The sequence below is a fragment of the Nerophis ophidion genome, linkage group LG21 (assembly GCF_033978795.1).
Source record: "Nerophis ophidion isolate RoL-2023_Sa linkage group LG21, RoL_Noph_v1.0, whole genome shotgun sequence".
Classification (NCBI taxonomy): Eukaryota; Metazoa; Chordata; class Actinopteri; order Syngnathiformes; family Syngnathidae; genus Nerophis; species Nerophis ophidion.
In genome coordinates, this window is record NC_084631.1 from 35670611 (window position 1) to 35682628 (window position 12018).

The 12018-nt window shown below is 49.0% G+C and overlaps 1 protein-coding gene across 2 annotated transcripts in view; it reads left to right on the forward strand.

Moving 5' to 3' along the window:
• Positions 1-803: 803 nt before the first annotated feature.
• fndc5b (fibronectin type III domain containing 5b) overlaps positions 804-12018 on the forward strand; it is a 120074-nt gene continuing 108859 nt past the window's right edge. For both annotated transcript variants that reach the window (XR_009803401.1, XM_061881476.1), the window contains exon 1: positions 804-933. The gene's annotated coding sequence lies outside the window, so the exon portion shown is untranslated. The remainder of the gene's footprint in view (positions 934-12018) is intronic.

Consider the following 12018-nt stretch of genomic DNA (forward strand, 5'->3'; position numbering starts at 1 on the left):
TAAAAAAGGAAAAAAAAAGATTTTGTCATGCTAAAAAATACCGATGTAATCATAGTAGTCTCGACTAGATACACTCCTCTACTTAGTATCATTACAGTGGTTGTCAGGTGTAGATCCATATATGGCATTTGTTTACATTGTGACACCGGTGAGTTACGGTGTGTAGAGAAGCTTGTTGAGCTATTCCTCGTCTTGCAGTGATAATGGTACTTGTATTCGGTTTTTATTTGCCATTTACGCGTGTCAAATTCACTGGTATAGGTATTGTACAAATAAAAACAAAACAAAACAAACAAAAAAAAAATATATATATATATATATATAATGTATATATGTATGTGTATGTGTGTATATTTATATATATATATATGTATGTATGTATGTATACATATATAGATGTATGTGTATATATACAGTATGTGTGTGTATATATAGATACATATATGTATGTACGTATGTATATATATATATATGTGTATATATATGTATGTGTATATATGTATATATATATATATACACACGTATATATATGAATGTGTATATATGTATGTGTATATATATATATATATATATATATACATTCATATATATATGTATACATGTATATATATATAAGTGTGTATATTTACATGTATGTATGTGTATATATAGATACACATATATGTATATATATATATATGCACACACACACACATTTGTGACTAAGGGCCATATAAGTAAACTTTGATTGATTATTGATTGATGTTCCATCCATCTTCTTCTGCTTATCTGAACACAGGTCGCAGGGGCCGCAGCCTAGAAAAAGAAACCCTGACTTCCATCTCCTCAGCCACCTCATCCAGGTCCTGGTCCCTGACCAGCTGGGAAACCATAGTCTCTCCTCCGTGTCCGGGGTCTTCTCCCTGGTCGGACGCGCTCTCAACACCTTCCCAGGTAAGTGTTTGCTGGGCATGCCATTATCAGATGACCGGACCACCTCGTCTGGGTTATTCCACTTTGAATATTTTGGGGGGAAACAGTGCATATGTAGTTTTTTTCCATAAACATAAAAAAATGAATTATATGTCAACGCAGAGGTCTGAAGTTGATCTAGAGATATTTTAGGATTGAAAGTAAAAACATAAATGCTATATCTGACAGGATTTAGGTCCTTTTGGGTCCCTGGGACCTTTAGCGTTCACCAAATTTGAGGGGGGCCTTAATTGTTTCATTAAATATTGTAATGGTTGTCAAAAATGACAAATTTCAAAATGGCCCCTGCATGCTATTATTTCTCAGTATGCGACCCTAGGTGTAAAAAAGTTTGGACACCCCTGCATTAGTACCTCGTTTTTTTCTTCTGTTGTTCATGTGTCAATTTGCACTCTTCCCCCTTCAAGAGGAGAGATTTGTGGCATTTATTCAGATCGCACATCAATCGGCGCGGCACGGGGGCTAGGTAAGAGGCGCAGCACGGGTGCTAGGTCAGGGGCGCAGCAAGGTGTGAGGCGCGGCACGAGGGCTAGGTCAGGCTCACAGCAAGGTATGAGGGGCGGCACGGGGCCAAGGTAAGAGGCGCGGCACGGGGGCTAGGTCAGAGGCGCCGCAAGGTATGAGGCGCGGCACGGGGGCTAGGTCAGAGGCAGAGCAAGGTATGAGGCGCGGCACGGGGGCTAGGTCAGAGGCAGAGCAAGGTATGAGGCGCGGCACGGGGGCTAGGTCAGAGGCAGAGCAAGGTATGAGGCGCGGCACGGGTCTAGGTAAAAGGCGCAGCACGGGGGCTAGGTAAGAGGTGCAGCAAGGTATGAGGCGCGGCACGGGGGCTAGGTCAGAAGCAGAGCAAGGTATGAGGCGCGGCACGAGGGCTAGGTCAGAGGCAGAGCAAGGTATGAGGCGCGGCACGGGGGCTAGGTCAGAGGCAGGGCAAGGTATGAGGCGCGGCACGGGTCTAGGTAAAAGGCGCAGCACGGGGGCTAGGTAAGAGGTGCAGCCAGGTATGAGGCGCGGCACGGAGGCTAGGTAAGAGGCGCAGCACGGGTGCTAGGTCAGGGGCGCAGCAAGGTGTGAGGCGCGGCACGAGGGCTAGGTCAGGCTCACAGCAAGGTATGAGGGGCGGCACGGGGCCAAGGTAAAAGGCGCAGCACGGGGGCTAGGTAAGAGGTGCAGCAAGGTATGAGGCGCGGCACGGAGGCTAGGTCAGAGGCAGAGCAAGGTATGAGGCGCGGCACGGGGATAGGTAAAAGGCAGAGCAAGGTATGAGGCACGGCACGGGGATAGGTAAGAGGCAGAGCAAGGTATGAGGCGCGGTACGAGGGCTAGGTCAAAGGCGCAGCAAGGTATGAGGGGCGGCACGGGGTATAGGTAAGAGGCGCATCAAGGTAATAGGCCTGGCACGGGGGTTAGGTAAGAAGCGCAGCACGGGGGCTAGGTAAGAGGCGCATCAAGGTAAGAGGCCCGGCACGGGGGCTAGGTAAGAAGCGCAGCACAGGGGTTAGGTAAGTGGTGCGGCACAGGGGCTAGGTAAGTGGGGCGCAGCACCGTCTAGGTAAGAGGCGTTGCACGGGGGCTAGGTAAGAGACGGGCACGGTGGCTAGGTAAGAGGCACGGCACGGGGGATAGGTAGTAGGTGCGGCATGGTGGGTAGGTAAGAGGCGCGGCACAGGGGCTAGGTAAGAGGGCAGGCACGGGGGCTAGGTAAGAAGCGCAGCACAGGGGCTAGGTAAGAGGGGAGGCACGGTGGCTAGGTAAGAGGCGCAGCACAGGGGCTAGGTAAGAGGCGCGGCACGGGGGCTAGGTAAGAGGTGCAGCATGGTGGGTAGGTAAGAGGGGCGGCACAGGGGCTAGGTAAGCGTCGCGGCACGGGGGCTAGGTAAGAGGCGCGGCACGGGCTAGGTAAGAGGCGCGGCACAGGGTTAGGTAAGAGGCGTGGCACGGTGGCTAGGTAAGAGGCGCGGCACGGGGGCTAGGTCAGAGGCAGAGCAAGGTATGAGGCGCGGCACGGGGATAGGTAAGAGGCAGAGCAAGGTATGAGGCGCGGTACGAGGGCTAGGTCAAAGGCGCAGCCAGGTATGAGGGGCGGCACGGGGTATAGGTAAGAGGCACATCAAGGTAAGAGGCGCGGCACAGGGGATAGGTAAGAGGCGCGGCACGGGGGCTAGGTAAGAAGGGCGGCACAGGGGCTAGGTAAGAGGCGCGGCACGGGGGCTAGGTAAGAAGGGCGGCACAGGGGCTAGGTAAGAGGCGCAGCACAGGGGCTAGGTAAGAGGCGCGGCACGGGGGCTAGGTAAGAAGGGCGGCACAGGGGCTAGGTAAGAGGCGCAGCACAGGGGCTAGGTAAGAGGCGCGGCACGGGGGCTAGGTAAGAGGCGCGGCACAGGGGCTAGGTAGGAGGCGCGGCACGGGGGCTAGGTAAGAAGGGCGGCACAGGGGCTAGGTAAGAGGCGCGGCACGGGGGCTAGGTAAGGGGAACAGGAGTGGAGGCTGAGAGCTTGGATGCTGACGAGCACAAATTGGGTCACTGTGAGAGGAGACAGCAGTGACAGGGAAAAAAAACAGCAACTGTAGTCGCCATGGCAACTGCGGCGTTGACACAGCGATTAGCTCCTCGCCCAGGCAAATACCCCGTGATGCATTTTTATGTGCACGTCATAAAATACTAGACCATAGCTTCCCTGCGGCGCTTTATTGATTTTAGCTTCATACTTAGGCGGAACATATAAATCAGCCCACTCTGGAGTCGGAGCGGAATTTATTTCCATGCAGTGAAGTTGACAGTTGTTCATTAAGAAGCTCATTATTTTAAGCTCAGTCGTTAGAAAATTTGCTAATCCAGCCCGTGAGAACTCTTCATCCTGTCCAACATGCAAATCCAAACATTTCCTGTTTTAAATTGAAAGTCTCGTAATTATGCAAGTTTTCAATAACCTGGTCCCAAAGTAGCATTTTGGAAGTCTGATCAGTTAGCATGCTCACGTTAATATGTTTGCATGTCAACATTAACATGTTAGCTTTTTTTTATTTATTTTTTTTTAGCTATATGTGTGGGTACGCGCCCAAGAGTTTGAGTTGGGCACGGGCTTTTTAGACTTTGACTTAGATTTCCTTTTATTGTCATTCAAATTTAAAATTTGCAGTACAAAAAGAACTTAATTTTTTTTGCATTAGCTCATGGTACACTGCAAAAACTGAAATCTAAGTAAGATGAAATATCTCAAATAAGGTTGATAGTTGCTTATTTTCTGTCTGATAAGATAATTCTTCTCACAAAGCAGATTTGATGTTAGAGTCTTTTACTTGTTTTAAGGGTTTTGGTCTTAAATGATCTCGGTAAGATATTACAGCCATCAGTGTGGGAATGTGTGTGGGAATGTGGAAATAGTGTCAAAGCGTCTTTGAGTTCCTTAAAAAAAAGTATAACCCATTTAGAGTTTTTCTATTTGCGGCTGCAAATAGAAAAGAGGCATTTTTTTTTTTAAATAGTATTTAATATACCATTGATGTTTTTTCGTTGTTTTTTTTTAAGTTGATTTTGCACTATTAAGTTATATAAGCTTGTTCCATATACTGTTTTCAAGCAAATCAGTGTAGCAAACTGAGCAATAATTAACATTTTATTCACGCACTTTCTCTTGCTAATTCAAGGCTTGAACGTTTGATTCGTTCATTATTGTTATTTTATTTTAAAATGTATTATTAGCCTGTGGAAAAACTTTATTTTGATATTTACCCCAGAAGGCTGCAAATAGAAAAGAGGCATTCAATTTTTATTAAAATGTTTTTGATATGCCGTTGATATTTTTTAATTATTATTATTTGAAACTGGATTTTGAATGTCACTATAAAGTTATAAAAGCCTTGCTCGTTCAATATTCAACGCAAAAAACTTGTTTCATCAATCAATCAATCAATGTTTACTTATATAGCCCTAAATCACTAGTGTCTCAAAGGGCTGCACAAACCACTACGACATCCTCGGTAGGGCCACATAAGGCCAAGGAAAACTCACACCCAGTGGGACGTCGGTGACAATGATGACTATGAGAACCTTGGAGAGGAGGAAAGCAATGGATGTCGAGCGGGTCTAACATGATACTGTGAAAGTTCAATCCATAATGGATCCAACACAGTCGCGAGAGTCCAGTCCAAAGCGGATCCAACACAGCAGCGAGAGTCCCGTTCACAGCGGAGCCAGCAGGAAACCATCCCAAGCGGAGGCGGATCAGCAGCGCAGAGATGTCCCCAGCCGATACACAGGCGAGCAGTACATGGCCACCGGATCGGACCGGACCCCCTCCACAAGGGAGAGTGGGACATAGAAGAAAAAGAAAAGAAACGGCAGATCAACTGGTCTAAAAAGGGAGTCTATTTAAAGGCTAGAGTATACAAATGAGTTTTAAGGTGAGACTTAAATGCTTCTGCTGAGGTGGCATCTCGAACTGTTACCGGGAGGGCATTCCAGAGTACTGGAACCCGAACGCAAAACGCTCTATAGCTCTATAGTTTGGGTCCCTATTAAAAGGTTCATTTGTTCAACCTTGGCCCGCGGCTTTGTTCAGTTTTGAATTTTGGCCCACTCTTTGTTTGAGTTTGACACCCCTGATGTAAAGCGTCTTTGAGTACTCTGAAAAGCGCTATACCAAATCCATCCATCCATCCATTTTCTACCACTTGTCCCTCACGGGGTCGCGGGGGGCTTTTTGATTGATTGATTGATTGATACTTTTATTAGTAGATTGCACAGTACAGTACATATTCCGTACAATTGACCACTAAATGGTAACACCCGAATAAGTTTTTCAACTTGTTTAAGTCGGGGTCCACGTTAATCAATTCATGGCGCCTATCTCAGCTACAATCGGGCGGAAGGCGGGGTACACCCTGGACAAGTCGCCACCGCATCGCAGAGCCTTTTACGTGAAGAAGTCAATCAATCGATCTATGTTTACTTATATTGCCCTAAATCACTAGTGTCTCAAAGGGCTGCACAAACCACAACACAAACCACTACGACATCCTCGGTAGGCCCACATAAGGGCAAGGAAAACTCACACCCAGTGGGACGTCGGTGACAATGATGACTATGAGAACCTTGGAGAGGAGGAAAGCAATAAAATGTGTTATTATTCTTATTAAAAACCCGAAGCTCAGCAACTCTCCCGTCCAAAGGCAAAACCCAGTAACTCAATGTTGGTCAAAACTGAGCTGATAATAATTTTGGAGTTCCCAGGTGATATGCTTTACATTAGTGTATGCGATATTGTAATTTGTTCCGTAAGTAAGCTGTTACGCGCATGGCAGGACCTAGCAACTACCACATAACCATGTAGACCAGGGGTGGGCATTACGTCGATCGCGATCGACTGGTCGATCTCGGAGGGTGTGTCAGTCGATCTCAAGCCAGGCATTAAAAATTATACATAAAAATGAGCAATCATCAATCATACCAAGACTTTACTTTCGTCAGTTGTTTGACATTCTCGGCACCCGAGGATCTTGTGAGATGACGCTGGCTGGTGCGAGCTCATATTTAAGAAAAAAATCACTAACAGGGCGGACGCAGAGAAACACATTTTATTTCTAGAGACTCCGTACCTACTGTCCAAACTCTAAAGACCGACTGCACAGTTCCTGTCTTCACCATAAAAGACCTGTTTCATCCTGTCTGTGCTAACAAAATAAGAGTCTCAGAAAGCTAGCAAGCTACGGAGTTTGATGCCCTCAGCGACCGCTTTCTCACTTGCTTGCCCACCCGCACACTCACTGACATCACTCACCTGCTGCCAGACATTAAAGGGCCACACACACATATGCTACTCTCATAACAAAGTGTTTAAAAACGAGTATGCAAGTTGGACAAACGAGATGCCAAATCCAACCACTTTCATGTGGTATTGGACAGAAAGGAGGACTTTTTTGTTTCCTCCATTTGAAAATGCGGACGTTATCAGCACCACTGTCTAATTCCAATCAATGCAAGTCATCAGAGTCAGGTAATACACCAACTTATATTCTTGTCTTCATGAAAGAAAGGAATCTATGTGTGTTAAACATGCTTGTATTATCATTAAACACCATTAACTTGTTAACAAAAATGTCTCTTTCATAAATAAATAAATATAAATTATAAATAGGAATGAGGTGGATCTCCTCGACTTGGTCAATTGAAAAGTAGCTCGCCTGCAGAAAAAGTGTGAGCGCCCCTGGTGTAGATAGAACAGAAAAACCTAGTATCTCAAGGGACCAATCGGAGCTTCTTGGTCAGTCGCCTTATTGTCTTTAATGAGACATTTGCACGAATGGGGGCCGACGGTCAAGCTGATTATGTGATATTATGGCACGAGGGGATATTTGGAAGATTGGCCCAGGACGTCTTTAGTTCTGTAATTCACTGTAATTCACTGACGTCCTCCTCTCTGAGCTGCTACCTTACCGTGGTAGAGGAGTTAGCGTGTCCCAATGATCCTAGGAGCTATGTTGTCTGGGGGCTTTCATGCCCCCTGGTAGGGTCTCCCAAGACAAACAGGTCCTAGGTGAGTGATCAGACAAAGAGCAGCTCAAAGACTTCTATGGAATTACAACAAAATGAACCCAGATTTCCCTCGCCCGGACGTGGGTCACCGGGGCCCCGCTCTGGAGCCAGGCCCGGAGTTGGGGCACGATGGCGAGCGCCTGGTGGTCGGGCCTGTCCCCATGGGGCCCGGCCGGGCACAGCCCGAAGAGGCAACGTGGGTCATCCCTCCAATGGGCTCACCACTCATAGGAGGGGCCATAGAGGTCGGGTGCATTGTGAGCTGGGCGACAGCCGAAGGCAGGGCACTTGGCGGTCCGATCCTCGGCTACAGAAGCTAGCTCTTGGGACGTGGAACGTCACCTCACTGGGGGGTAAGGAGCCTGAGCTAGTGCGCGAGGTAGAGAAGTTCCGGCTGGATATAGTCGGACTCACCTCGACGCACAGCAAGGGCTCTGGAACCAGTTCTCTCGAGAGGGACTGGACCCTCTTCCACTCTGGCGTTGCCGGCAGTGAGAGGCGACGGGCTGGGGCGGCAATTCTCGTTGCCCCCCGGCTCAAAGCCTGCACGTTTGAGTTCAACCCAGTGGACGAGAGGGTAGCTTCCCTTCGCCTTCGGGTGGGGGGACGGGTCCTGACTGTTGTTTGTGCTTACGCACCAAACAGCAGTTCAGAATACCCACCCTTTTTGGGTACACTCGAGGGAGTACTGGAAAGTGCTCCTCCGGGTGATTCCCTTGTCCTACTGGGAGACTTCAACGCTCATGTTGGCAACGACAGTGAAACCTGGAGAGGCGTGATTGGGAAGAATGGTCGCCCGGATCTAAACCCGAGTGGTGTTTTGTTATTGGACTTTTGTGCTCGTCACGGATTGTCCATAACAAACACCATGTTCAAACATAAGGGTGTCCATATGTGCACTTGGCACCAGGACACCCTAGGCCGCAGCTCCATGATCGACTTTGTAGTTGTGTCATCGGATTTGCGGCCTCATGTTCTGGACACTCGGGTGAAGAGAGGGGCGGAGCTTTCTACCGATCACCACCTGGTGGTGAGTTGGCTGCGATGGTGGGGGAGGATGCCGGACAGACCTGGCAGGCCCAAGCGCATTGTGAGGGTCTGCTGGGAACGTCTGGCAGAGTCTCCTGTCAGAGAGAGTTTCAATTCACACCTCCGGGAGAACTTTGAACATGTCACGAGGGAGGTGCGGGACATTGAGTCCGAGTGGACTATGTTTCGAAACTCTATTGTCGAGGCGGCTGATTGGAGCTGTGGCCGCAAGGTTGTTGGTGCCTGTCGTGGCGGAAATCCCAGAACCCGTTGGTGGACACCAGCAGTGAGGGATGCCGTCAAGCTGAAGAAGGAGTCCTATCGGGTTCTTTTGGCTCATAGGACTCCGGAGGCAGTGGACGGGTACCGACGGGCCAAGCGGTGTGCAGCTTTAGCGGTCGCGGAGGCAAAAACTCGGACATGGGAAGAGTTCGGGGAAGCCATGGAAAACGACTTCCGGACGGCTTCGAAGCGATTCTGGACCACCATACGGCGCCTCAGGAAGGGGAAGCAGTGCACTATCAACACCGTGTATGGTGCGGATGGTGTTCTGCTGACTTCGACTGCGGATGTTGTGGATCGGTGGAGGGAATACTTCGAAGACCTCCTCAATCCCACCAACACGTCTTTCTTTGAGGAAGCGGTGCCTGGGGAATCTGTAGTGGACTCTCCTATTTCTGGGGCTGAGGTCGCTGAGGTAGTTAAAAAGCTCCTCGGCGGCAAGGCCCCGGGGGTGGATGAGATCCGCCCGGAGTTCCTCAAGGCTCTGGATGCTGTGGGGCTGTCTTGGTTGACAAGACTCTGCAGCATCGCGTGGACATCGGGGGCGGTACCTCTGGATTGGCAGACCGGGGTGGTGGTCCCTCTCTTTAAGAAGGGGGACCGGAGGGTGTGTTCCAACTATCGTGGGATCACACTCCTCAGCCTTCCCGGTAAGGTTTATTCAGGTGTACTGGAGAGGAGGCTTCGCCGGATAGTCGAACCTCGGATTCAGGAGGAACAGTGTGGTTTTTGTCCTGGTCGTGGAACTGTGGACCAGCTCTATACTCTCGGCAGGGTTCTTGAGGGTGCATGGGAGTTTGCCCAACCAGTCTACATGTGCTTTGTAGACTTGGAGAAAGCATTCGACCGTGTCCCTCGGGAAGTCCTGTGGGGAGTGCTCAGAGAGTATGGGGTATCGGAATGTCTTATTGTGGCAGTCCGCTCCCTGTATGATCAGTGTCAGAGCTTGGTCCGCATTGCTGGCAGTAAGTCGGACACGTTTCCAGTGAGGGTTGGACTCCGCCAAGGCTGTCCTTTGTCACCGATTCTGTTCATAACTTTTATGGACAGAATTTCTAGGCGCAGTCAAGGCGTTGAGGGGTTCCGGTTTGGTGGCCACGGGATTAGGTCTCTGCTTTTTGCAGATGATGTAGTCCTGATGGCTTCATCTGGCCGGAATCTTCAGCTCTCACTGGATCGGTTCGCAGCCGAGTGTGAAGCGACCGGAATGAGAATCAGCACCTCCAAGTCCGAGTCCATGGTTCTCGCCCGGAAAAGGGTGGAGTGCCATCTCCGGGTTGGGGAGGGGACCCTGCCCCAAGTGGAGGAGTTCAAGTACCTAGGAGTCTTGTTCACGAGTGGGGGAAGAGTGGATCGTCAGATCGACAGGCGGATCGGTGCGGCGTCTTCAGTAATGCGGACGTTGTATCGATCCGTTGTGGTGAAGAAGGAGCTGAGCCGGAAGGCAAAGCTCTCAATTTACCGGTCGATCTACGTTCCCATCCTCACCTATGGTCATGAGCTTTGGGTCATGACCGAAAGGATAAGATCACGGGTACAAGCGGCCGAAATGAGTTTCCTCCGCCGGGTGGCGGGGCTCTCCCTTAGAGATAGGGTGAGAAGCTCTGCCATCCGGGAGGAGCTCAACGTAAAGCCGCTGCTCCTCCACATCGAGAGGAGCCAGATGAAGTGGTTCGGGCATCTGGTCAGGATGCCACCCGAACGCCTCCCTAGGGATGTGTTTAGGGCACGTCCAACCGGTAGGAGGCCACGGGGAAGACCCAGGACACGTTGGGAAGACTATGTCTCCCGGCTGGCCTGGGAACGCCTCGGGATCCCCCGGGAAGAGCTAGACGAAGTGGCTGGAGATAGGGAAGTCTGGGCTTCCCTGCTTAGGCTGCTGCCCCCGCGACCCGACCTCGGATAAGCGGAAGATGATGGATGGATGGATTGATGGCCCAGGACGTCGCAAGCACCTTCAATAAATGTATTCTTCTTGATTCTTCCCCTTGCATACTCTTTTGGGCAGATAACTGTGGAGGTCAAAATAAAAACTGGACGCTGTACTTGCCCAATGTGCAAACGTGGAATGGGGCCCACCCGAGATTGTGATGAAATATCTGGTGAAAGGGCAGATTCAATCCATGGCTCAATCGGCAAGAAAATGAAAGCTGAAGAAAACATCTATACCAGGGGTAGGGAACCTATGGCTCTAGAGCCAGATGTGGCTCTTTTGATGACTACATCTGGCTCTTAGATAAATCTTAGCTGACGTTGCTTAACACGATAAGTAATTAATAATTACGATGGTAATCACAGTGTTAAAAATAACGTTCAAATGATAAAACATTCTCATGCATTTGAATCCAACCATCCGTTTTCTACTGCACCTGTCCTAGATGTCGCATTAATGGTAAGAAGTATACAATTTATTATTGGTTAAGTTTAAAATGACAATGTTATTAAAAAGAATAAGAGACTTATTATACTCTAAAAATATTGGTCTTGTCAAGACCTGGACTATGGTGTGGTTTGTTTTCCCGTGGTGCAAAGCGGTTGGAACGGACATGGCGTGAAGGTAATGACATCTTTAATCTTAACTCAAAAATATTACAAAAACAAAGGGTATCAATCAATCAATCAATCAATGTTTACTTATATAGCCCTAAATCACTAGTGTCTCAAAGGGCTGCACAAACCACCACGACATCCTCGGTAGGCCCACATAAGGGGAAGGAAAACTCACACCCAGTGGGACGTCGGTGACAATGATGACTATGAGAACCTTGGAGAGGAGGAAAGCAATGGATGTCGAGCGGGTTTAACATGATACTGTGAAAGTTCAATCCACAATGGATCCAACACAGTCGCGAGAGTTCAGTCCAAAGCGGATCCAACACAGCAGCGAGAGTCCCGTTCACAGCGGAGCCAGCAGGAAACCATCCCAAGCGGAGACGGATCAGCAGCGCAGAGATGTCCCCAGCCGATACACAGGCAAGCAGTACATGGCCACCGGATTGGACCGGACCCCCTCCACAAGGGAGAGTGGGACATAGGAGAAAAAGAAAAGAAACGGCAGATCAACTGGTCTAAAAAGGGAGTCTATTTAAAGGCTATTTAAAGTATACAAATGAGTTTTAAGGTGAGACTTTAATGCTTCTACTGAGGTGGCATCTCGAACTGTTACCGGGAGGATGATAAACAAAAGGCGCTCTCAGTGG